The 24,094-nt window shown below is 38.3% G+C and overlaps 1 long non-coding RNA gene across 2 annotated transcripts in view; it reads left to right on the top strand.

The window, feature by feature from the left end:
• Positions 1–18,067, top strand: part of LOC139439958 (uncharacterized) — a 73,616-nt gene extending 55,549 nt beyond the window's left edge. The window contains exons 2-3 of one of the 2 annotated variants that reach the window (XR_011650019.1): positions 16,705–16,792; positions 17,706–18,067. This is a non-coding gene — a long non-coding RNA (uncharacterized lncRNA). Of the gene's footprint in view, positions 1–16,704; positions 16,793–17,698 lie in introns of both variants that reach the window. The other variant, XR_011650020.1, reaches the window with a different exon arrangement.
• Positions 18,068–24,094: the final 6,027 nt, after the last annotated feature.

Below are 24,094 nucleotides of genomic sequence, written 5' to 3'. Positions count from 1 at the left end.
CTTAACAAATAGACTGATGGTGAGCATTGAATATATTTCAATGTTGATCTAAGATTAAAACAAAGAATTGACGATGAGTAGGTAAATATTATATATTTTGACAAAAAGTCAAAGTACCCAGCCCCCCTCAAATTGAAGGAGAATGGAGCAAAAAAGTGGAGAGTAGGATAAATTCATTGATTGCTGTATAGGAAATAAGTGGAGTCAACTCATATGGTTTAGAACTGGCAAGCCAAATAGTAAAAGGCTTAGACAGGGAAAAGTGGACTGAAATATTACAGCAGATATTAGAAAAAAGGGTAACCACTAGAAGAAAAGAAAAACCTTCATAAAAATCAAAAGAAGTCAGAAGAAAAAAGAGCAAATAAAATCATGTAGAGAAAGAATTAGAGTAAATATAGCAGAATATATGCAGTGAATATAACATAAAGTAGTATCACTGTATTGATCCAGGTTGTATTGTGAAAAGGCAAAGTACAAAGAGTATACCGTGTGTGGGAGAATTCATGAGGAAATGACTGTGGACAAAGAATATAAATATGTAGCTTTCAAAAAAAGAAATGCAAGAGAGATGACCCAGAACCTAATGAAAATGGTTACCAGTGGGGGTGGGCAGGAATGGAATGCATGAAAAGAAGTGGGAATGAGACTTCTCTGAATTTACATACATATTATTTTTGAATCATGTAAACTATTATACATATACAAAAAATAAAATACTATTTAAAAATGAAATAAACCTTAAAAATGTGTCTTTTCAAAGTGATGGCAAGGCATACACATAAAAATAATTGATTCATGTAACATGTGAACAAAGTATTTTGACAATACACATTAAATTATATATATACTGAGGACAAAAAGTATTGCAAATAAATATTGAACTTCACATTGTAGGTTTGTTGTTAGTAATGAGATTATAGTAATCTAAAACAAATTGTATGCATTGTGAGATAAAGCAAATGATTAAGTGTTATCAACACTGTAGTTGGAAACCATAGTTCCCCATACAAATATGGAGTGGAGAAAGGCTAGAAGGAATCTTCCAGTATTTGATTAACCTGTAGAGCAACATGAAGTCAAGGATGAAAAAAATAACAGGTGGAGGCATCTTTGGGACATGGAGCTGCCCTGGATGGTGCTTCAGGGGCAATCACCGGACATTGTAAATCCTCACAGGGCCCACTGGATGGAATGGGGGAGAGTGTGGGCCATGGTGTGAACCGTTGACCATGGGGTGCGGGGGTGCCCAGAGATATACTTGCCAAATGCAATGGCTGTGTCATGATGATGGGAGGGAGTGTTGCTGAGTGGGGGGAGAGGTGGGGTGGGGCAGGTAGGGTTCAATGGGACCTCATATATATATATTTTTAATGTAATATTATTACAAAGTAAATAAAAAAATAAAATAAAAAAAAAATAACTGTGAAAGTCCTGAGTATATTTGATTGTTGATGGGAAGGAACCAGTTGAAAAGAAAAGATTAAAGATACAAGAGAGAAGAAATAAAGGAGTGAACAATTTCATGAGAATGCAAGAAGACTGGGATCCTCAGTAGAGTTGGAAGCATTAGCCTTAAATGGCAGAAGGGCATTCTCCTCTATTGAGGCAGCAGAGAAGTTGAAAAGGACAGGGACAAATACAGATAAATGTATCGGCTTTTGGTGGGAAGCTCGAGGACTTCTTTATGGCTAGCTTCAGTTTTCTGTATGAAGCCGGAGGTAAAGATATCTGCTAAGAGTGACAGGGGTGATGTGGTAGGATAGGAGATTTTAGGAAAGCACAGAAAGCTTGAAATCCATTATGGAGAATGGGAATGAGATTTGACTAATATCGTATGGAAGGATTACCAGGAAGCACTGTGAAACTGGTTGGAGTTGAAAACCATTGCCCCACTGAATGAGGAAGACCTGAAATCTGTTTCCTCAACCTGAGAAACCAAGGGTACAGAAAGTAACATTTCCATTTGAAGAGACTTCTGTAGAAGCACTATCCTTGGGTAGTGTGACGTTTTAATTAAGGCAAGAAGGTAGAGGGTGTTCACTGGCAAGATTAGGGATTGAAGGCTCCAGGAAGCATAGCGAAAGTATTGGAAAAGAGAGGACAATTAGGAGATAAGGTCAGGAGAGGGAAGTCACAGAACACTGTCTTAATCTACCTATCTCATTTGGTTGCCTCAAACGGCAATCGCAATAGGCCAACCACTCATAGCTACTTAATGATTGTTATGGAAGCAAATGCAGTCTAAATATTCTAAGATTTAACATATAATAACAGTGTTCAGTAACATTATATTGACTTGTATCCTTTTCTGATAAGTTTACTACAAAATAAAATTTCACAATTAAAATAACATTTTTAAAAAGCATATAATATAAAACTGAATTTGAATATAAATATGAAATTCAATGTAAAACCCAAGCTATATGGTACAGGGCATAAAGGAATCCCCTTTATTTTTTATGTAACCTTCATGTAATATAAATATCTTTTAAAAACATATATATATATTTTAAAAACCCAAGCTAATAAAAATTATTATGGCTAGTAAAATCAAATGGACTCTGGGTTGATAAAATTGATTTCTAGAAAGTGAGTCATAAAGTTGGAACCCAATCTTAGTAACAAAAGGCTCCCAGCAATCTATAAAGCTACAAATAGGAAATTCAGAAGTAAAGTCTCTTAGGAAATGTGGCTATAGAGTCAAAAAAAAGGACAGAAAAAGTAATGAAGTCACTGAGGGAAATTTTAGAGGCAAAATAAACACTCAAGTGATTTTTTGTGCTGCACAATTACTATTTAGAAAAAATATGTGTGTATGTGTGTCTGAATACAAATATATATATCTATGATTGTTGTTTTAGAAAGGCCAAACTTTGACAGAAATACATGGCAGCATCAGCAAAGAATGCTATCACATATTAGTAAATAGTACCTGTCCTGTGAGAGAAGGATTTATTTCAAAGCTCTTAATGAATATTTAGCATTAGTAACATCTCTATGTTATAGAAATACCAATAGTTGGAATGCATTTTTAAAACTAAACTTTTTTATTTTTAATGCTGTAGAATTACATGGAAACTTTTCTGCTCTTGAAAGAAGTGATTTTCTTAGAGGCATAAACTTTACCCTATGTACCCTATAAAATATTTTTGAATTTAATATGAGCATAAAAAAAGCAAAAATGTTCTTTAATTATGAACATTTTTTAGCTAAACATTAACAGATTCTCTGATGAAAAACATTATTAGTACGTGTCTTCTTTTTCTACTTCATTCATTTAATAAATATTTATAGAATGCCTACTCTGAATCAAACACTATTCTATAAACTAGAAGAAAATACCATCTTTTTAAAAATATACTTTAAAAAAAAGATACTTAAATTACATTAATGTTACATAAAAAATATAAGGGATGACTACAACCAGCAAGATGGTGGCACAGTAAGGTGTTCCTAGAATCAGCTCATGCTACAGGGCAGTTTGTAATCACCCAGAGCTATCTAAAGCATCTGTTTGGGGGCTCCAGGAGACCGGAAGAGCATCCTGCAAAATCTTTGAAAGAGAAGGAGGAGACTGTTCATCTGCAGAGAAGATTTGTAAGTAGAGCACTCCATGCCACAGAGGCTGATGCCCATCCTCCAGTGGAGGCATAAGCCAACTTAGAAACTATTCTGCAGCTGGAATTGGAAGTTCTGCTTCCCAAAAATTGGGAGAGGAAGAGATGTTGGGCACCAAGTTCAGCTACTGATTAGTAAATTCATCAGGCTAAAGTATAATCTTAAGAACAACTACTTTGAATATTTCCAAATCAGAACAAGGACTGTAACTGCCATTTTAACTTAGTCCCTAGCACAAGGGGAAGTGGGGTGGACTGAAAAATAACAGTGCAGGTAGAGACTGGCTTCTTTCCATCCAGGTCAGATTACAGCTCTAGCATAAGCCCCAGTCCCACCTCCAGCAGGGAGGAAGCTGTGGGCACCTGTGCCAGCCTCTCTGGGAAAATACAAGTCATGCCATGGAGGTCAGTGGTCATTCTACCCTGGCAGTGCAAGCCACCTCAGGAGCCATTCTGTGGCTGGAAATGGAAGCTCCATTGCCCCAAAATGGGAGGAAGAGAAAATTGGCCACCAACTAAAGATCAGTAAATTCAGCTGTCTAAAGTATAACCCTAAGAACAGCTAAAGTTTGAGCCTGTAAAATTTGGAAAGAGGCCAGTAGCTGACATTTTGACTCTGCCCTAGCATGAGAGGAAGCTGGGCTGACTGAAAATCACGGTGATGGTAGAAACCAGCTTCTTTCACCTGATAAGCCTATAGCCTAGCCTAGGCTTCAGCCCCACCTCTAGCAGGGAGGTGCCTGCACCAGTCTTTTTGGGTAACAGCAAGTATGTTTAGCTGGCACTGACTGGATAGTCAGTAGTCTACCAAGGCAACTGCAGTCATTTTGAACCTGTATGACATAGATTGCTGCCCACACCTGCAGTTCCATTTCCCCACTCCCCACCCCCCAGGCAGGGGAGAAAGGAGCATGAAACTTCTGGGCAACTACAGTCTCGGCCTGCACACATGGCTGTGGCTCTGCCCCTACCCCTGGCAAAGGAGAAAATTAAGAGATGCTTCATTGGTTCCTGGGGCAATGAGGGCAGCTTAAACCTCTGCAGGTTACAGCAATAAATACATCCTTGCCTCCTACTACACAACCAACATGGGAGAAAGGGCAAGAAATCTCTAAACAAGAGGGAAACTGCACCCAGAATAAATACATCTAGTAAACCAGATGCCAACACACCAACAAAATATTACAATCCTCACCAAGAAACAGGAAGATGTAGTCCTGTTAAAAGAACAAGATAAGTCTCCACATGACATAAAGGAGTTGAGACAGCTAATCATAGATGTTCAAACAAATCTCCTTAATAAATTCAATGAGATGGCTAAAGAGATTAAGGACTCTAAGAAGACACTGGATGAACACAAAGAAGAATTTGAAAGCATACATAGAAAAATAGCAGATCTTATGGGAATGAAAGCTATAATGAATGAAATAATCTGAGGAGGCAGTAAAAAGGATTGGTGGGCTTGAAGAAATGGCCTCTAAACACATGAAAAAAAGAATGGAAAAATTGAACAAGGTCTCAGAGAACTAAATGACAGCAAGAGACATTCAAACATACATGTCATAGGTGTTCCAGAAGGAGAAGAGTAGGGAAAATGCACAGAAGGAATATTTGAAGAAATAAAGTTAGAAAATTTCCCAACCCTATTGAAGGACATGGATATCCATGTCCAAAAAGCACAACATACTCCCATTCAAATAAATCCAAATAGATATTAATTAGAATGTCAAATGCCAAAGACAAAAAGAGAATTCTGAAAGCAGCAAGAGAAAAGCAATGCATAACATATAAGGGATACCCAGTAAGATTAAGTGTTGATTTCTCATCAGAAACCATGGAGGCAAGAAGACAGTGGTATGTTATATTTAAGATATTGCAAGAGAAAAACTTCCAGCTAAGAAGTTTATATCTGGCAATATTGTCTTTCAAAAATGAGAGCAAGGGAAATGGATGTGGCTCAACCAATTAGGCTCCTGTTTACCATACAGGAGGTCCAGTGTTCGATCTCCAGGGCCTCCTGGTGAGGGCAAGCTGGCCTACACAGCATGCTGGCACACATGGAGTGCCAGCCTACTCAGGAATGCAGCCCTGCACAGGAGTGCTGCCTGTGTGGGAATGTCACCCTGCACAGGGAAGACACCCCGCACAGGATTACCAGCTGAAGCTGAGAGCTGGTGCAGCAAGATGATGCAACAAGAGACAGAGAGGAGAGAAAATAAGAAGACATAGCAGAACAGGGGACCTGAAGTGGCACAAGAGAATAATCGCCTCTCTCCCACTCCAGAAGTTCCCAGGATCAGTTCCCACCTAATGAGAATACAAGCGGACACAGAAGAACACACAGTGAGTGGACATAGAGAGCAGACAATGGGGGAAGAGAAGGAGGATAAATGAAAAATAAAATCTTTTTAAAAAATGAGGACAAGTTTAGAATATTCACAGATAAACAGAAATAGAGAGTTTGTAACCAAGAGACTGTCTTTGCAGTAAATACTAAAAGGTATCCTGGAGTGTGAAAAGAAAAGACAGGATAGGGAAGCTTGGAAGAGAGTCTAGAAATGAAGGTTATACCAGTAAAAGTAACTAAAAGTGTCAAAGGAGAGGTGAAAAGAAAATATGACAGATAAAACCCAAATATTTAAGAATAAATTTAACCAACAATATAAAGCACTTGTACTCAGAAAATTACAACTCATTGTTAGTGAAATAAAAAAAATCCTAAATAATTGGAAGAACACTCCATGTTCATGGATTGGATAACTAAGTATCATTAAGATGTTAATTCTACTCAAATTGATATACACATTCAATACAATCCTGATAAAAATTTGACCAGCATTTTAAAAATAAATGGAAAACATGATTATTAAATTTATTTAGAAGGATAAGAGGTCCTGAATAACCAGAAACACCTTAAAAAGGAAAAGTAAAGTTGGAGGACTCTCACTTCCAGGCTTTAAATCATATTTTCTAGCTACAGTGGTAAAAACAGCATGGTACTGGCATAAAGATAGACACATAGACCAATGGAACTGAATTGATGGTTCAGAAACAGACTCTCACACCTATGGTCAAGAGATTTTTGGCAAGCCTGTCAAACTCACCCAGCTCGGGCAGAACAGTCTATTTAACAAATGGTGGTAGGAGAACTGGACATCTGTCACCAAAAGAAGGAAAGAGGACCCCTATCTCATACCTTATACAAAAATTAACTCAGGGAAGCAGCTTTGGCTCAAGCAATGGAGCTCCTGTTTACCATCTGGAGGACCTGGTTTTGATCCCAGGGACCTCCTGGTAAAAAAAAAAAAAAAGAAAAGAAAAGTAAAAAGGTGTCCAAGACCTGTGCTGTGAGGTGCAGGTCCCCATGTGGCACAAGGAGGTGCAAGGCCCCCACATGGCAAAGTGATGCACTGAAAAGATGATGACACAACCAGATAGAAAACAACTCAACATGGAACAAAAACCTAAGTATAAAAGCAAGAGCCATGAAGCTTCTAGAAAAAAAATGTGGGAAAATATCTTCAAGACCTGGTGGTAGATGGTGAATTCCTAAAGGAGATAAGAGGAGGAATGAGATGGACTACTGATGTTTAATATATATAGAAGTTTTGATTAGCTTTACTGTAAAAGTGTGGAAATCTATAGAGTTGTTGGTAACACATTATAGTGAGTAATAGCTGGTTTATAAATGGGACTGTGGCTGAAAAGGGTAGTCTAGTAAATGCCAATTGAAAGAAAGCTAAAGAATAATGTAGGGACTCAATAGCACAGTAAACCCAGAGGTGGGTGAGAATTGTGGTTGATGGTACAGATGAAAGAGAGTCCTTTGTGAGTTAGAGCAGATGTACATCAGTATTGCTGGGTGGTGAGAATGTGGAGAAGCATGGAAAAAATACAACTGGAGAGACCTATGGACTGTGATTAACAGTAATAATGTATCTATGCCAAACATGTACTGTGCTGGAAAAAGTGTACCAAATATATGCTATAGACCTGGTAATAGTCTGATGATATTATCTCATAATCTGTAACAAGTGTTCCACGGTGTTCTGTGTTGATAGAGGGTTGTTGTATGGGAATTCTGGACATGTTCCTGATTGTATTGTAAGTTTACAGCTTCTGTCATAAAAATATATTTAAAAATAATGGGGTGCATTGGGGGAAGAATATACCAAATGTAAGATAAGGACTATAGTTAGTAGTAAGATTTTGACAATATTCTTTCATAATTTATAACAAATGTTCAAAAGTTCAAGGTGTTGGTGGTGGGTTGGTGAATAGGACCCCTGTATGATGTATGTTTACTCTGTAAGTTCATAACTTTTCTATACAGTTATTGTTTATGTAAGTTTGTGTATAAATGATATAATAATAATAATATTAGGTAGATTGGGGAAAACATACCAAATGAAAGATTTAAAATATATATATAAAATGTATGTGTGTGTGTGTGTGTGTATATATATATATATATATATATATATATATATATGTATATAGGTGATTCCCATATACCCTTCCCACATTTTCCCACATTAACAACCTCTTTCATTAGTGTGGTACATTTGTTACAATTGATGAACACATTTTGGAGCATTGCCACTAAGCTATGAGCTTGGATTTTAGTTTACATTGTAGTTTATACTCTCTTCTGCACAATTTTGTAAGTTATGACAAAATACATAATGGCTTGTATCTGTCATTGCAATGTCATTCAGAACAATTCCCAGGCCCCAAAAATGCCCCAATATTACATGTTTTTCCTCTCCCCTCAGAACTTGCAGTGACCACTTTGATGATAAATGTTCTCCCATTGCTAGAACCACAGTAAGTCTATAGTAGAATATTATGTGTTTGAAACTGCAATGTTGGAAATATTCTTTTGGCAAACATGGCAAGGGAGGGTTACTCATTTAGGGTGTTGGATATGGGGGGCGTGAGTGACAGGGCATGTGGGAAAAATAGTTAAATGTCACACCTGTTCTATTATAGATGTTGCACTTGTTCCTTATTATTATAGGTGATGTTGCAGTTCAAAGAGCAAACAGCTGCTTGGTAGTTTCCAATAAATATGAGGTGGAAACTAAGGTAGAGGCTCTCAGTTCCAGAAACTGTGAGTCCCCTGGTCCCATCTTTATCTCCTCTCTGTGTCTTTCTCTCTGTCCTTTACTTTGTAAAGTTCTGCATTGCCTTCCCTTTGAGCCAACCTATCGCTGAGCTGGTTCACAGCAAGAGCATACCTGGGGCAGGCTTCTAGGGAGTGTGCGAATGTTCATCTTGTCATAGTGTATAGTATCAGTGGGTAGAGACCCACATAATGAATGGAAAGGTGTTGGACTCCCATCCTGGGGAGTCCTGCTATGATCTCAAATAGAAGGGCAGGAATCTTTCAAGAACATAGGCAGTGCCTAAGAGGGGAGGACAGGACAGTATGTCAAGTTCTCAATATTGTTGCAAGTAACTGTGAATCTTGTTCTTCAAGGAGTGAAGGTTGAGAGTTGCCATGGGCTGAGAGGGGAGGGGGAGGGAGGAATAGAATAGATGGAACATGGGGCATTTTTGGGGTGATGGAAGTGTTCTACATGATCTTGCTATGATGGATACAGGCCATGTTAAATTTCATCAAAAATTTATAAAAGTGTGTGGTCCAAAGTGTAAACCATAATGTAAATCATTGACCATGGTTGGCAACAATGTTTCAATATTTGTACATCAATTGTAGCAAATATACCATCCACATGTAAGATGTTATTAATAGGGGAAAGGGGAAAAGGGGAAGGATGTTGACTATAAGGGAATCCCCCATATTCTGTACATGACTTTTCTGTAACCTAAAGCTTCTTGGAAGACAAAATGAAAAAAATAAGACATTGGGGGAATAAACAGAAGAAAATGTCACTGTACATACAAGACAACAGATTTACAGTGATGAAAGACATGTCAAAACTTTTTGTTCTATGTTTTTAAAATTATTTTTACTCCAAATTTTAAAAAAAAATTCCTACTTTATTTGTTATTTTTAAAACTATCATATTATTTCATTTTCTATTAATTGTATTTGGTTATTTTGTTGGCTTCATTTTTGAAGAAGCTTTGGATCACATGAGGTTTATAGCTGTTGCAGGGGAGGATCATTCCTGTGGGGTGTCAGTGATAGGGTATGCATGGGAAGAATTTTACCTGGGTATATGTACAAGGCATATAAATGTGTTCAAGTGTTCATGGGGCATTGTCATGGTTGGTGGAGAGACACACAATAACCAAAAGAATATCAAATTCCCATCCTGGGGAGCTCTGCCACATTTTCTACAGGGATAACAAGAATCCCCCAGGTACAGGGTTAGTGACAAGTGAAGGAGGATGGACCATTGGCAGGCCCTTGATATTAAAAACTGTACTTATGAACCTTTACTTTTGAAACAGAAACTTAGCCTAGTAATATAGGGTGCCTAAGAGTTACCTCCTGAGAGCCACCTTGTTGCTCAAATGTGACCTCTTTCTAAGCTGAACTCAGCATATAAATGCATTACCTTCCCCCATGTGGCTCATGACTCCTCCCTGTCACCAAGGGATTACTATAAAGCACCAACTAGCAATGCAACTGGGAAAATACCTTGACCAAAAGGGGGAAAGGGTAAAGACAAATGAGTTTATATGGCTAAGATCTTGAAAATGAGTCAGGAGGTCATTCTAGAGCTTACACTTATGCACGTCTCAGCAGGATCTCATTGTCTGCCAAAGTAAATATTGCCCTAAATAGCAGGGCTCCTGAGGTCTCTGAAGAAATCCAGACATCTCAGGATGTTGGTGCCTTGCCAGTGGGCCATACTTGGGAATTTATGCTCCTGTGTGAGAGAGCTGGACTCAACTGTGGTTTCCCTACACATGGCTCTTCTGCTGCTTCTATTTGAACCTACAGTTAGAATTAGAGTTGATAGGCGTATGTCCAATAGACTTAAATCTTTGGTCCGTCCATGTGCCAGCTGGACTGTGAATCTCAATAGAGTTGCAACACCTACTCTCCAGTCCATTGGACACACCCAGGACAATTAACAAGGAGATGAAGAGGGACAATGGCCATCCCAAGGAACCAAGATACTCTGCATCTGCAAGTAAGATAGTCCCATCCATCTGCCCCATGAGATCTAAGCCCCCTCTCAATTAGAGGTGAAGAATTCATCCAGATACCTCAGGATTGGGGAATGAATGATGAAAATACTATCTTGAATGCTGATAATACAAGAAGTTAACACAAAACCTTCAGGGAAGACTATGCTCCTGAGTTTCAGACCCCATATATTTGTCTTATAGACATAACCACTTGGAAGTTCCCCAGGTTCCTCAAACTTACTTTGTCTAAAAGTAAGCTTGGAATTCTATAACCTAAACCCCCTTTCCACCAGTAAAACCAGATTTGCTCTTGTATTCTTCTGTAACCTATGAAAAAGCTTTTCAAAATGTAACCCTGACCATAATGATCCCCTGTTAAAACACTACAAGGCTGTCCTGCTTATGGCAATATTTCACAAAAATCTCTTTTGAATGCTGTGAAGAAGAGAGAAGGCAAGTAACCTGGAGGAATGGAAGTATAGCCTGAAATGACCACCACAAGTATGCCAATGTTTTTGAAATCTTACGATTTACTTTTACCATTTAACAATTTTGCATATTATTCCACAATCTTTTTCTTATAAGATGTTTTAAAATTCTTCTTTTACTTACATCTTTGTGTAGAATTTTCCCTTAGAGATCTTTGGTTATGATTAATTTAGAAGGCATTTGCCTTCTGGGTTACATGTATCTTCTGGCTTCATGTGCCCAGGACACACACCTAGTTGGGGAACCATGGACCTAGAGGATAAAGTTCAGCTCTTCTTGCATAACCATCATAAGAAAACAATATTATCAAGTAGTTAGGGGCCTGGGCTGCTCTGGAATTTAATTACTATTTGAATCTCGATTCTGCTTCTTGCTACTTATGTGATCATGGGCAAGTTATTAAATCCCTCTGAGCTTGTAAAGTAGAGATTACAATAGTACATAATGAGGGTGGTTATCAGGATTATGAAATGATGCAAGTTAAGGACTCAGCCTGGTGTCAGACTCATAGTAAGGGCCCCTTACATGTTCATTCATCTCCTTTAGAACCTCGAGGAACTCTTTTCAATTACTTGTATATGCCATAATATTTCATGTAGACCTGCCTTTGTTCTAAAATGTTCACCTCCTACAATACTGTATCACCAGGGAATGTATAGGCATGAAAACATGCCCCCTTAACTTCCCAAAAGGAAAAAAAAAAGAAAGTGTGTCTGCCGGAAGCATGACAAGTATTATGTGCATAAAATTCAGCATATGAAAGCATGCAGTGAGTTATTGTACAGCTTGACAGTTCATTATGGGAACACAGGCTTGGGCACAATAAATGACCACTTTATTGTTTACATAGCACATAAGATCCAAAAAACAGGGGAAGAGATCCCTTCATGGCTGGTCCTCCGGGGAGACCAACTGCTCAGGTTAGGGTCAGTGGATGGTGGCTCTGCATACCCTGTTTCCCATGGGAGAGGACAGGCGCTATGCTGCCTGAGTGCTGGGTTCTAATATACCGCAGAGGGAAGGGACCCAGCCCCTGAGCAAACAAACATGTACCAAAGAACTTTTGTGCAGTGTTCCTGCCCTGACGAGCAGCTGGGGCTGCTTGTTCCCAGTTTCAGTTTCAAAATATTGTCAGGCTATTCCATTTCTGGGTAGCTTGTTTTTTCACAATTGAGACCTACTATCTCCCCCAGGCTGTGGAATGGAAACATTGAAATATCTGCATGTAAACAAGCAAGAGAGGAAAGAAGATAAACAAGGGCCAGAGATGACCACTGATCCATCTTCATCAAAATAGAAAATCAAACTGTGAGCTGACTTTGACACTCTCACCAGGATGACAGTATTTGAAGAATGTGTTGGCTTGGAATTCTGTGTATCCCCAGAAAGTCATGTTCTTAAATCTCATCTATTTCTGTGGGTGTGAAACCATTTTAAGTAGGATCTTTTGATGAGGCTACTTCAGTTAAGGTGTTACCCACCTCACGCAGAATAGTTTTTTTGTTTGTTTGTTTTAGGAGGTATCAGGTATTGAACCCAAGACCTCATACCTGGGAAGCAGGCACTCAATCACTGAGCAAAACCCACTCCTCTGCTTTGTTCTCCTTTACATTCTTGCACACCAGCCTTCAAAACCCTTGCCAGTTTTAAGTTCATGTGACTTTTCTTTTTATCTCATTACCTCATTCTCTCTCTTTCATAGACCAGGTCAGCCTTTTATCCCTTCATCTTCCTGCTACCTTTGTCTCTTCTTTCTTCCTATTTTTCAAATTTTTCACCTCATAAGGTAAGCAATCAAGTTAGCAAATATTCACTTTTAGCTGTAAGGAGGACACATGACTAGAATGATTAGGAGTTGAAGGGGGTTTAAAAATCTGGTCTCCAATAGGCACATTTATTTGTCCTTCACTGAACTGGGGACTCCTTAAGAACATATCGTATTTGTCTTTTATCTGTAACACCCAGCAAAGAACCTTGCACAGAATGACACTCAGTAATTATTGAGTAAATGATGGAAATAATTATTTTGTACAAAAAACTTCTTGAATAGAAACTAATAAAAAATAAACTTGGTTTAATCTGTAACATAAAACAAAGTAAGGGTAAACATATTAGAGGTTTTCTGGGACTCTGTGTCTCCTTATCCATAGATTACTTGTTGCGATATTAATTGGAAAGAGTGGTTTTATCAGATACCACGTAGACTATTTCTTCATCTCTGCCTGGACATTAATAATTCTGTGTATGGTGTATCTGACTATAGCCCCTCACATGAAGACATGAAAGAAGCACTAACTGCACTAACTTGCACAAACTTTGTGAAAAGTTTAAATTATGAGTTTAACTATAGGCCATTTTGCATTTTGAGTTCTTCCAAGTTCATAGGTTGAAAATGTATTAAGTAGGGCTATCCAATGATAAGATGGCTGCCCTTTAGCACAGACATGAATGTTAAAAAGACATGGCCAGGTCATGCTGTCTACTTCCTCCTGGGCTCTTTCTTCACCTTGAATAATGCCTAGATAGGTCTTTTCCCTTCCCTTCTTCTGTCATCTTTGCTGACACAACTCTTGTAATATTTACTATTGGAGACCCTCAAGAGGTAATAAGAATGTGATGCAGTTTGGTGAGGGCATCATTGAAACACAAAAGTCCCTCATCATCTTCAAAATGAGACATATATATTGATTTAATTTAAATTCAATGAACATATATACAGTGCATGTGATGGGAGATAGAAAAAAAAATTGGGCTATTAAGGAGAGGGACTCTGTTTTATTTCTCTTTATATTTCTAAGCCTAGTGCTTGGCCCACAACAGGCATTCAATAAATGTTTGTTGAATGAAAGAATAAATTAAATATATAAATACAATCTTACCTTCTTGAAGTAAATAATATAGCACAGAATACACTGGAATTGGTATATGCAGTAGTAGAAGTAGAGGTATGATGTGGTAGGAGCCAAAGAGAAGGGAGAGATTAACGGTTGGTATGAAGAATGTTCTGAAACTTCCCATGTTATATATCCAAGTTCAGCAGTAGCATTCATAAAATGTAAAGCCCTATAATATATTTATCTGCCAAAATCTTGATTGCAGGTTGCTGTCACAGAGGGAAACTAAAATTAGAAAGAAACTGCATGGGTTTTGATATGAAGGAAGAATATAGTTTTTAACAACATACTTACAGTAAAAACCAAACCCAAAAGACAGAAGCAGTCTCCATTCTCCTGAGGCACTGGGTGGAGGTTGTTTAGCTAAATGAGGTTCTCATGCAGATTATAATGGAGTAGAGAAAAAGAACAAAATAGGGTAAAGTAAGATGACCTATGAAAGGAAGAAAAATGATCAAACATGACAGCTCTTTTGGCTAGAAAAACGATTTTGTTTTTCACTTGGAAGGCCTACAAATTTACTTTTTAGATGGTGTTTAACCCCTGCTTAATGTAGTGAAAAAGACAAAGGAGTTGCTACGGCCTCAAACTTTTTTTTGGTCTAAAATTCATTCCTTTGGTCGTTCATCTGCTCCTTCATTCAGAACCTCTGGTGAATGAGACCTTGTCTTGATAAGTTCAGAGTATGGGAGGGCCTTCAAGGTCTCTGAGAGATGCATAAACCATCGCAGATCCATTCAGATGGATTGTAGTGGATTTCCCTAGGCCTAACTACCCAATTGCTTTGGGTTGGGAACACTATTTCACACTTTTATGGTGTTAACATGACCCATGCTGAGAGAATTTTCTGATTTTACTTCTCTTTACCTTATGGTCAGAGTGACAATACAAGTGAGACTTATTTGGCTACTTGATAATAGGACTGTTTAGTTAATCATGCAAAAGAAAGCATTGATCTCAGGCTTGAAGTCAACATTTACTTTAAAAAAAAAACTACAGTGGGAAAGTATAATGCAATTTTGAATAGTTCTTGAAAGCATTTTAAGCAGAGAATTAATATTTCTTCCCAGATATAGCCTGGATGTGTTGGCTCTGGAATGCACTGATATTAGCTCTTTGTACAACCTTTGGTTGTAGAAATCTGGATTTAAACTTGATATAAGAAGATTGCACCTCTTTCACCAACTCTTTCTAAAATAAGGCTCTCTAATTCTTGGGCAAAATTCTTATCGAAGTTCACTGTTAAATTGAATAAACTATCTAAAATCTGGTAAGAATGGGAAAATGGATATTCTGGGTAATCTAGTCTGGTAAATAACCAAACACAATGTATGTGAACCATATATTAAGTAGAAAATACCTAACATTTCTTTCATTCTTTGATTTGGAGTGGGATCTAATGGTGGTTACAGCTCAGGCCTATTTCTGTGATCAGAACTCACCAAACTGCCAACCCTTGGCATACCCTACACTCTCATATCTTTTTCCTTTGTACATGCTCTACCTTTTGTTCAGAAATACCTTTTCCTTTTTTTTTTTTTCTGTTTAAATGTCACTTCTTCTATGAAGCCCTTACTTCCCTCCCAGAATCTTTTCCAATCCAGCTGCTTGCTATTTTATACTCCCATAAAATTTTCCACATGTAATTATAATTATGCATTCTCCTATCTGGGGTAATATGCCTGTAAATTGTTTCTTGGGGGAGGATGGGAGCAGGAAGGGGAAAAGAGAAGGCTTGATTTATAGCATTTGCCATATGGAAATTTCCCTTGGGTAAATACTCCCACTTTGGCCAAATCCAATCTATCAACTTGATGTCACTGATTATGGATTTAGGAAGAAGTGCTCATAGTAGCTTTCGTGAGCTGGGATTAGTGGGATCCAGCACACCACTGCTTCTCTATTTACCCCAAGCTAAGGGGTAAAGACCAGGCATCACTCTATTTTGCATTTTCAGTGCCTGGCACATACTAGAAACTCAGGTCTCACTTAAATTCTCTTTTGACAAATATTTTTTGGGTGCCTTCTATATGCTGGGCAATTGTGTAATAGTCTAAGTGCACAGTGATGAAAAAAGCAAAACAAAACCCACACATGGTCCCTGTCCTCATGCATCTTACAGTCTAGAGAGAGGACAAATAATATAAAAGCAAACCAGGAAATAACTAAGAATTACCCACCTAGACAAGTAACATAAAGGAAATAAACAGTGTACAATGATGGAATTGCTTCAATAGTCCTGTCTGAAGAGGAGAGGAATTGGAAAAAGAGTAAGCATGATACTTCCATACATGGAGGAGGAGAGGGAACTGATTATGCAAAGAACTGGGGAGAAAGCTTCCCAGGCAGAGGGAACAACATGTGCAAAGTTCTTGAGACAAATGGCCTCTGAGAAGACTGAAAAGGAGGACTTGTGGCAATAAAAGAAGGGAGAGTGATGCTTGATAAGATTGAGAGGTTGGTTGGAGCCAGGGTGTACATGGCACTGGAGGCTATGGTTGGGAATTGGGATTTTGGTTAAAGTACAGTGAAAACCCATTTAAGGGTTCTAAGCAGAAAGCAGGCATAACTGGATTTTTTTTCTTTAATAGATACTTCTCACGGTGCATGGAGAGTGCATTAGTTGAAAGCTGTTGCTGAAATGAAGAGACTAATAAAAACGTTGTTGAAGTGTTCCAGGTGAGAAAGGGGTGTGGGAGGGGAGACAGAGAGAAGTAGGCAGACCCGAGACTTTCTTTTCAAGGTAAAACAGAGAGGACTTGATATCAGATTAGATGTCAGGAGTTAGAGAGCCTAAGTGGCCTTCAGTTGATACTTTGAATAAAAGAAAGTCAGAAAATAAATACTTCATTCCTTTTAAGAAACTGAATGCCCAGCCCTAAGCCAGGCACTTACGTGATTTATAAAAGAGGTAGACACTGCAGTCTTTATACATAGAAATTCACACTCTAGTGGTATCAACAAGAATTGCAAATTGTAAAAACTGGAGTTTATTGAAGCATAAACTAATGTTCTATTTGAAGTTGAGAGTATCGATGTGAAAAAACACTCTGGAAAGCAAAGATTTTAATTAGTGGTTGATAGGGGTGAAAGTTTCATGGGAATACAGTCTCTGAAGGAAGTGTGAGACTCAGAAGGGCTAAATGGAAGAGCCTGAGGACATTGCAAGTATGTGCAACAGCTAGAAAACCTCAGAACCTGTTTGGAGAGTTGTATATGAGGTGAACAGGGAGGAATATGGTCCATCTGCAGAGTTACTGAGTGGAGATTAATGGGGAGTTGAGAACTGTCATCAATATCATTAGAGCTTTTGAAGCATGTACAGAGTGATTCCCCTTCATTTATTTCAATCAGCCTTCACCAGGAAATAATCAAGGTGGGCAGGATTATTTCCTCATTTTATAGACTAGAGATGGAGTACTGTAGTGCTAAGGTTTTTCACTCACATTTATATGGTTGAGAATTGAATGAGAACTAGAATCCAAACTTCTCACTCTCTTAGTTATTTTCTTTTCACTATAAAACTTGTTTATCTGTGACAGAATCATGTTGTCTGGGTGTGTAAATTTTTTTGTTTGTTTTGAGGTTGTAGGGGCATGAACATTAAAAGTAGAAGACTGGGGAAGCGGCTGTGGCTCAATCAGTTGGGCTCCTATCTACCAGATGGGAGGCCCTGGGTTCACATCCCAGGGCCTCCTTGTGAAGGCAGGCTCGCCCGCAAGTCGTGGAGCACCATGTGGCACACAGACACCATGGAGCATCAACTCAGCAAGGTGACGCAACAAAAAAAGGGAGACAAGCAAAAAAGTACAGAAGAGCATGCAGAGAGTGGACACAGAGACAGCAAGCAAGCCGCAAGGGAGGAGGGGAAATAAAATAAAAAAAATAAATACAGACACAGAAGAATGCACAGTGAATGGACACAGAGGGCAGACAGCTTGCAAAAAGTCACAAGGGGGGATTAAAATAATTCTTTAAAAAAGTAAAAGACTGTACTTGTTTCATTTAAAATTGAAAGTCATATTGGGGTTGTGTTTGAAGAGATTGATCATGTTTACTTTCAGAGCTATGTGGAAAAATCTTTTATTTGTTTGTGATTTCTTCCTAGCATCATTTGGACACCAGTAACCAGAGTTTCTATGTTGAAAGGACTTTAACACTCACCCCCATCTTGACCCTGTACTCTAAATTATTTATACAACTACTACTAAGGAAGCAAAACAAATCTTGCTGTGGAGTATTCCTTCTGAATTAGTCCCAAGATTTGATAAGTTAAAACCCCAGGCTACTATATTGAACATCTGTAGACTTTGCCAGAATGACTGAATGGACAAAATATGATTGGTTATCTGACTTCCTGATAATATCAATTCTCTTTAGGTCGTTTTGGCTACATGGTGGTGTTTGTGAAGGTTCTGAAAACATTTTGTAGACATGTATCTTCTCAAGAAGGTGGTGATTAAAATCAAACTTTAGAGGACTGGGAATACTTGGCATGAAGGCTTTGACTGTTCCTTTAGATTTGAGACTCTGTATTTTCTCTTTGGAACCTTAGTGGATGGATATCTCAATTTTCTTGAATTCTGAATTTCTTAATTGGGCATGATCCTCTTTATAAAATAATGTGTGTAGCTTGTGTGTATGTGTCTGTATATAAGAATTATGTTTGCTTCTCTTAAATTCAGCAGACCTTTATGAAAACTCCACTAGAAGTAAGCCTAAAGCAGGTGCTATGATCATGAGACCTCCTAACTAAGAACAGAATGTGATGAACCTAGTAAAAATGACAGAAAGCTATGGAAAAGCCAAAGGAGTGAGGCAATCCCTGTGGTTGAAAAGATCAGGGAACACTGTAGATATTCAAGTAGTATCTAAAAGAATGGGCAGGATTTTGACTGGTAGAGATGGAGGTAGGACATGCTCACCAGAGAACAATGAGGACTAAAGCACAAAAGTGAAAAAAAGATAAATGTGTTCAGGAAAAGCAGGAACAATCAAATTTTAGATTCTATGGATACAGGTTGTGTAGCAGAAGGTTAAGGCCATTAAGATATGTTTAGGTCAGAATAAAATATGAGAAATTAATTTGATAGACAATATATAACCACCAAAATATATGGAATAGAGAAAAGACAAAAATCACAGTGATTTTGAAATACAGATGAGATTGGTGCTGGAAAAACCAATTGCTTTGAAATAGGCTAAAAGTGAACGCTAAAAATCCAGGTTAGTGATGATAAGACCTGATCAAGGAGAATGGCAGCTGAAAAGAAAGAGGGAAAGGGTGTGAGAGATTATTTTTAGTGCCAGTGATGTACGGCTGACTCATGGACAGCTATGGTTATTTCTGCCTTAAGTACATATAATCAGACATTCTTTACCTTTTATCAATGCAAAATGTTTTTCCCTCAAGTATACTTTTCTAATCTGACTGCCATCTGTATAAGATCAGAATTTAAGAAATAGAGGCAGAGAAGCTCCAACATTTTCCTTTGCTAACCAGGCTAATATGCCTGAACATTTCCTTCCTACTTGACTTCCAAGGGCCTTTTGAAGCTGGGGAAAGGAATAGCCTTAACCAATAAAGGTCCTCTATAGCAGTTTGATATGGTTATGAATTCCAAAAATAGATATCAGATTATGTTTGTAATCTGACCCATACCTGGGTGAGATTGAGTTATGATTAGGGCATTGAGTCCCCACCCACCAAGGGGTGGGGACTCATAGATAAAATGCATGGGAAAGAACAGAGTTGAGGGTTTCTGATGTTGGAGTTTTGATGTTGAAGTTTGATGCTGAAGCTTTAAGCTGGAGCCCTGGGAAGTAAACTCACAGAGGAAAGAGAAGCCAGCCCTAGAAGGAAAGGAATCGTGAACCCAGAGAAAAGCAAGCCCCAGGAACATAGGAACCCAGGAAGCCTGAACCCTCGCAGATGCTGGCAGCCATCTTGCCCCAAATAGACTTTGGTGAGGGAAGTAACTTATGCTTTATGGCTTGGTATCTGTAAGCTCCTACCCCAAATAAATACCCTTTATAAAAACCAACCAATTTCTGGTATTTTGCATCAGCACCCCTTTGGCTGACTAATATACCCTCCTTTACATACGATTATATAAACAGAAAAGATTAATTTATATAGAAAGCAAAGTTCTGGGGCCAAGGCATATCGTGAGATTGGAGAAAGATCCAGAAGTCAATTCCAAGCTTCTTCATCCCCCTCCTCTGCAAGTCTTGTGTATCTTAAATTTACCTCAGATCTCAGCACACTCTTTCCCATGAAGGACTTAGAGAGCAACAGTTGGTGGGTCAGTATCGAGTCAACAGTCAGCCAGTATTAACCAAGCCCAGCTGGATAACATGATCTTTATTTTGAATGCTCAATCCTAGTAACTTCTCTCATATCTCTGTTTTCTCCTTGGCCTGGGGGCCTACCTTACTCTTGTGTGTCGTTCTGAATCCCTAATTCTGAATGTGAGACTAAGTTCCTGACAGATCACCTGACAAGTAACCTACCTCGGCAGACAGTATTGCCCATCCTGCTTTTCCTGAAACTCTTCTTTCATCATCTGTTTAAGATGTTCTTTATCACTTCTCACTTTGTTTCTCCTGGTGGTATGCACTATGGATGGAAATATCATATTCTTCAACCCACCATGTGGTTACCCCATCTGCAACTTGTCTGTTGCTTTGCCTCCAGAAGGCTGGTTTCCCTCAAATCCAAGCTACCTCAAGGGACACATCTGGTCCCTCCATGTCAGGTCTGCCCTGCTGCACTAATGTTTTTGGCTTTGTCTGCTGGTATCTAAGTTAAAACAGAGAAAAGAAAGATTCCAGAAGTCAGTCCTATATGAGGAGCTCTGGTGGCAAAGGGTAGAGCTATGTGAAAGAGAAAGGAAATGTTGAAAACAAACTTTGCCCAATTTGTAATTTGCCCATTTTTCTTAATGTAGGAAGTATAACCCTCTGTCACTTCTCTAGATGAGAACTGGACTGCAGATAGTTTTTGTTCTTGTTGTCCTTTTCCTTTATTAAAGTTAAAATAGGATTGTATCTTCACAGTAACATAATTTGCAACACACTATTCATTCAGTCTGACTCAATATATTTTTCTTGATGTAAGACTGAAAAAAGATTCTTTTGCTGAAATGGTGGGGCTAAGGGTAGAAAGTGGTAGAGGGCTCTCTTTGTATCCATGTAATATGATGACCATGGATCTATGCATACTTAGCTTGATTCTCTTCGATCATAAAGAATGTTTTCATCATTTAGATTGGTTGTAAAAACTGCTCACACTAATTTTAGAGATAATGACTGTAAGAGTGCATGTGTAGGGTTGTGTGTACAAACTATGTTATTTTTAAGGAATAAGATTTAACTACTTGGAAAGTTGAATCAAATACTGCAATCGTAGCTGTCCTCTTACTTTAAAAGGAGGCAAAAAGCACTATCGCCTAGCATAGTGCTGAATCAGACCATCCCTCAGAGACCCTTCTAGTTAGATGTTTTTGTTTTCTCCGAAAGCTGTCTAGGCAAAGATGTGTGGAAATGCCTACTTTTTTTTTTTTTTTTTTCTATTTGAGGAATATAGAAGCTTAACTATGTTTCTATTGCAGGGATCAGGAAATCCTCTTGGATAGTTGGGGAATAGCATATTTCAAGGGACTAGATAGCACCAAAACTTAGAAATGCAAATCTGAAAACACCACTCAGTGGGTTAGGAAATATTTATTCAGAATAGTACTTGAGAGGGGAAAATTTCTTGATCTGTAATAAGCAAAGTCAATAAGGTTGATGGTAGTAATTATTGTTATAAAAAGAATGGTAATTTTTCCCATGGGTTACGATGATTTTAACAGATCTGAAAACATTTAACTTTACTGTCAAAGATATTAATGTTAACATCACTTTAGCCGCCATGTCAAGAACAATGCATTGTATTTGAAATGCTATTCAGTATTTAAAAAATCTTTTTCATTCAACAGATGTTTACTGAGCATCTATCATGTGTTAGGTACAATGATAGCGCTTGGGATACAATGGAGGACAGGACAAGTACTCTTCTCTCATAAATTTCCCTGGAATGACAAGGTACTTGTGGTACTTGTAGACTAGTGTTCAAGGAGCTTAAACTTGATTCTAAAGTATAACAGGGAACCATTTAAGTGTTTTTTAACACAGAAGAGGAAGAATTAGGAATACGTTTTTGTGCAGAATATATTTACATCATCACTCCATCTCTGCAAGCTTCACAGCAACCCCAAAGTATGGTTTATATGTATGTTTTAATTTGGCATGGGATTCAGGCTCAGATGTTTCAACTTATCTGAAGTCAAATGTCAATTTTAAATTACTGTTTACAGAATAAACTGCCTTTTTAGTTTGGATGTTTTCCCTGCTGCTTTGCCCTAGCAAGCACCATAATCTTGGGTCTCTAATCTCATAGTGGATATGCTCCTCATTTAGAATGTGAGCAAGTAGGTTCTAGTGATCCCACAAAAGGCAAAGGCTTGGAATGTTTGTTCCTGTCACAAAATATTTTCCAGAGCTGCACACAATTTCTTTCCAAAACTATTCCTTAATTACTTCTGTTAACATCTGGGTGAAACCCTCAGTTAAACGCTAACACATCTTTAACACCTGCTCATCTCCATTTTAGCACAAAATGTGGGCCCCAGATCTGGGATGTCTGCAGGCAGCACAGGGAGCATTCCAGGACCAAAATCCTGAACTGTAAAATTGAAAAGTTGTAGAAATCAGGAAATCCAATAAGTAAAGTTTAGTTCATCACAGGGTAGTCTGGGAGGTAGAATCCTATGTCTGACCCACTGCTACACTGGGGATTCAGCTCTCCTTTGGATGTATTGGTTAAGGTGATTTTCTGCAGGATCTCTGTGGTAAGAAAAAATTTCTGGTTTTTCTGAAACAGGAGATAAATTTCTATGCTCACATATAATAAAGTCTTGTCTTGAGTGTGTTTGATGGATCACTGGACTTTCAGTATGCTGTTTTGATGTGAAATGTTTTTATCTTCAGGGGTGTTCCATATCTGACTCCTTATGAAAGCTTTTCATGGCAGAAATATATATCATGCTGGGGCAGTTTGAATCTTTTGTGGGTCCCAGAAAATCCTGTTCTTAAAGCCAATCCATTCATGTGTGCATAAACCTAGTGTAGATGGGAACTTCTGATTAGATTGAGTTAAGGGACCTTCCTTTTTTAAAATAAAATTTTATTGAAGTATATCACTCACATATGAACATACATAAACAATAAGTGTATAGTAAAAGTTGTGAACTTACAAAACAAACTTGCATATCATCATACAGGACTTCCATATGTCACCCCATGTTTTATTGTTGTGAAACATTTATTACAAATACAAAGACCATCATCAAAATATTACTACTAACTATAGCCCACATCCTACATTTGGTGTGTTTTCTCCCAATCCCCCAATTATTAACTCCCTGTATTAGTATTTATTAGTCAGCCAAAGGGGTGCTGGTGCAAAGTACCAGAAATCTGTTAGATTTTTTAAAGAGTATTTCTTTACTGTAGAAGCTTACAATTACCAGGCCATAATGCATAAGTTACTTCCTTCACCAAAGTCTTTTGCCACATGTTGGAGCAAGATGTCTGCCAGTGTCTGCAAGGGTTCTGGCTTCCTCTTTTTCTTAAGGCTCCATGATTCTACCTTCTTCCAATATCAAATGAAGGCTGGGATAAGTCTCATTTTCTCCCAGGGCTTGTTTCTCCCTGGGTTCAGCTGCAGTGCTGTCCCTCCAAAAGGCCAGCTGTAAACTATCAAGCAAATGGCTCACCTCTCTTCACAGGGCCTCTGCCATATCTGATGGAGCCTTCTGATTCTCTATGTATTCACTTTCCAGGACTCCAGCATTAAAACTCCAAACTCCATTCTCTGCCATGTCTTTACTTTGCAAGTTGCTGCCCACCAAGGGGGCACGGATTCGATGTCCTACT

Source organism: Dasypus novemcinctus, chromosome 11 (genome assembly GCF_030445035.2).
Source record: "Dasypus novemcinctus isolate mDasNov1 chromosome 11, mDasNov1.1.hap2, whole genome shotgun sequence".
Classification (NCBI taxonomy): Eukaryota; Metazoa; Chordata; class Mammalia; order Cingulata; family Dasypodidae; genus Dasypus; species Dasypus novemcinctus.
Note: the sequence above shows the minus strand (reverse complement) of the source record. Positions and strands in the feature narration are given on the sequence as shown.